We start from the raw sequence: 2856 nt of genomic DNA on the forward strand, positions 1-2856 counted from the left end.
AAACAGGGTGACAATATACAGCCTTGATGTACTCCTTTTCCTATTTCGAACCAGTCTGTTGTTCCATGTCCAGTTCTAACTGTTGCTTCCTGACCTGCATACAGATTTCTCAAGAAGCAGATCAGGTGGTCTGGTATTCCCATCTCTTTCAGAACTTTCCTGGAAACATAAATCTTCTTAAAGTAACTAAATCTCCCAACTTGCTGAAGATTTTATGCTCAGTATGATATGAATGAAAGGAGAGTCACTGAGTGTCAGAGGAAGAGACATGCAAATATAAGAAGTGCTGGAGAGAAGATTCTTGTATTGATCAGGAAGCTGCACACTTTCTTTCTAAGCGTGGTTACAAAGGCAAATGCAGTTTATGCAGGAAACAAATCTGATTATGAACTTTTCAGAGGAGAACATTATGGCCAAGAGCACAAATAGCAGTGATAAGTGCCATCTGTATAACACTTAGTCTTTGCAAACACTGTCCTAAGAGCTTTAAATATATAAGCTCATTTAATCCTCATAACATCCCCACAAGATAGATTATTACTTTTCTTCTCATTTCTTCAGAGGAAGAAAGTGAGAAACACATTTAGAAACTTACAGAAGCATAGTCAGCCAATAAGTTGCAGAGTTAAGACTTGGGCCCAGACAGTTCTGCTATAGAGTCTGTGGGCTTCACCATAGTATCCTGACACATAAACTCACTTAAGTTTGAGTATTCCCAGTACCATTTATTTTCCGTGTAATCATGGGCAATTTCTCAAAGCCTCAGTGTTCTTATCTATAAAATGAAAAATAAGAGTACTGCTACACCCTGAGTCTGCAAACAGCAGTCATGAAAACAGTGCATATCAAGTGTTTGTACAGAGCCTGGATATGACACCCACTCCAGCAATGGTATCGCTGAAGTCACTGTCATCAATGCCACGGACAGCAAGTTACATTCACTGGATCTGAGGACACGAGTATGTCGTCAGGAGTTTTGTCTTTGTTTTTGTTCTTTTACATCCTAACATCATGAAATAGTGGACCTGGGCGAGTTATTGAAGGGTCACCTAGACCAGCTCCAAGCATATCAACCCAAATATCACTGTTTCATGTGCCTAAACTCCTGCGTGGGATTAAAATTGCTTTTCTCATTTAGGCAGATCTCACACTGGGGACGTGCTATTGATTGCAGGAATGCATCTGAGCTGCAAGTTTCTTAGACTAGTATTAGGAGAAAATTCCAAAGGGCATCATTCATTCACAAGCAGCTGAGAATTTGTTCCATTATCCATTTCCCTCTTATTTCCTGAAAAACCCTACGGCATTACAAATCACCTTTTCCAGTTGTCTCTGTATTAAAGGTGGTGGATTTAAGACTCAGATGAGGAGCAGATGGTCCAAAGTTGGACTGATGGTCCGTGGTGGAGGCGCAGCTGGAACCCAGGCCATTTGGCACTCCTCTGTGCTTTCCAGTGTCACCACCACCAATCAGTAGAGAACAGTATATAACAGATAATAGTAGATAATCCAGTATCTGCTTTCTCTATCATTGAGAAGCCAAAAAAATGCTGTGGCTCAGCTTAGGGAGAAAAGCCTCAAAACAAAATAGCTGGCTTGTCGTCTCTGCTTTCCACTAACAATGCTCATCAACACGGTCTCAGAAAATCTTTCTCTTGCCACTGAAAAGGGTGACTTATAAGGTGGGCGTGATAACATGCGATTATCACTGCGAGGTTTCTCTGAAGGCTAATCCTCTCCCCACAGCATCACTTGCTGAAACAGTTCTGGGGCTTGGTTTTTGCCTCATTCACAGGTTAGAACACTGTGGTGCCATCATTAATTAGTCCCTTTGAATGCAGTTTTGGTCTCACAAGGAAGAGACTTTCACCTTACTTCCTAAAAGTGCCTAGTGTCCTTCTAGCATCTAGAGAGAGTCCACAAGTTGTCAGGAGGAAAAGGGAGTTAGGATATTTCAGGAACAGATATTGGAGGGTTAGTGTCTTTAGGAAAATTGATGACTGGACAACAAGGACAAAAATTAATCGCGTTTATTGATCATCTTCGTGTTCTAAGTGCAGGTCCTAGGCGCTTTCACATATAGTATCCTTTGTCGTTTACTCCTTAAGTTGTGTCTGACTCTTTGCGACCCCATGGACTGTAATCCACAGGTCCTCTGTCTATGGAATTCTCCAGGCAGGAATACTGGAGTGGTTTGCCATTTCTTTCTCCAGGGGATTTTCCCAACCCAGGGATCGAACCCAAGTCTCCTGCATTACATGCGATTCTTTATCACTGAGCCATCGGGGAGGCCATATATTACATACAACAATGTTAGGTAAATATCAATATTACTGTACTTGTTGCTGCTGCTAAGTCGCTTCAGTCATGTCCGACTCTGTGCGACCCCATAGACGGCAGCCCACCAGGCTCCCCCATCCCTGGGATTCTCCAGGGAAGAACACTGGAGTGGGTTGCCATTTCCTTCTCCAATGCGTGAAAGTGAAAAGGGAAAGTGAAGTCGCTCAGTCATGTCCGACTCTTAGCGACCCCATGGACTGCAGCCTACCATGCTCCTCCATCCATGGGATTTTCTAGGCAAGAGTACTGGAGTGGGGTGCCATTGCCTTCTCCAATTACTGTACTTACTGGGCTTTAATAAGAATTAAATAGCAAAAGAAAAGCTCCTTGCACAGAGTAAGCACACAAATAGAAAAAGCTGTCATAATTATGTTTTTTACACTAGCATTGATTTTTTGATGTTTACCCCATCCTAAGGGTAGGTTCCGGAGAAGGCAATGGCACCCCACTCCAGTACTCTTGCCTGGAAAATCCCATGGATGGAGGAGCCTAGTGGGCTGCAGTCCATGGGGTCGC

Source organism: Bison bison, unplaced genomic scaffold, assembly GCF_000754665.1.
Source record: "Bison bison bison isolate TAMUID 2011002044 unplaced genomic scaffold, Bison_UMD1.0 scf7180017864178, whole genome shotgun sequence".
Lineage (NCBI taxonomy): Eukaryota > Metazoa > Chordata > Mammalia > Artiodactyla > Bovidae > Bison > Bison bison.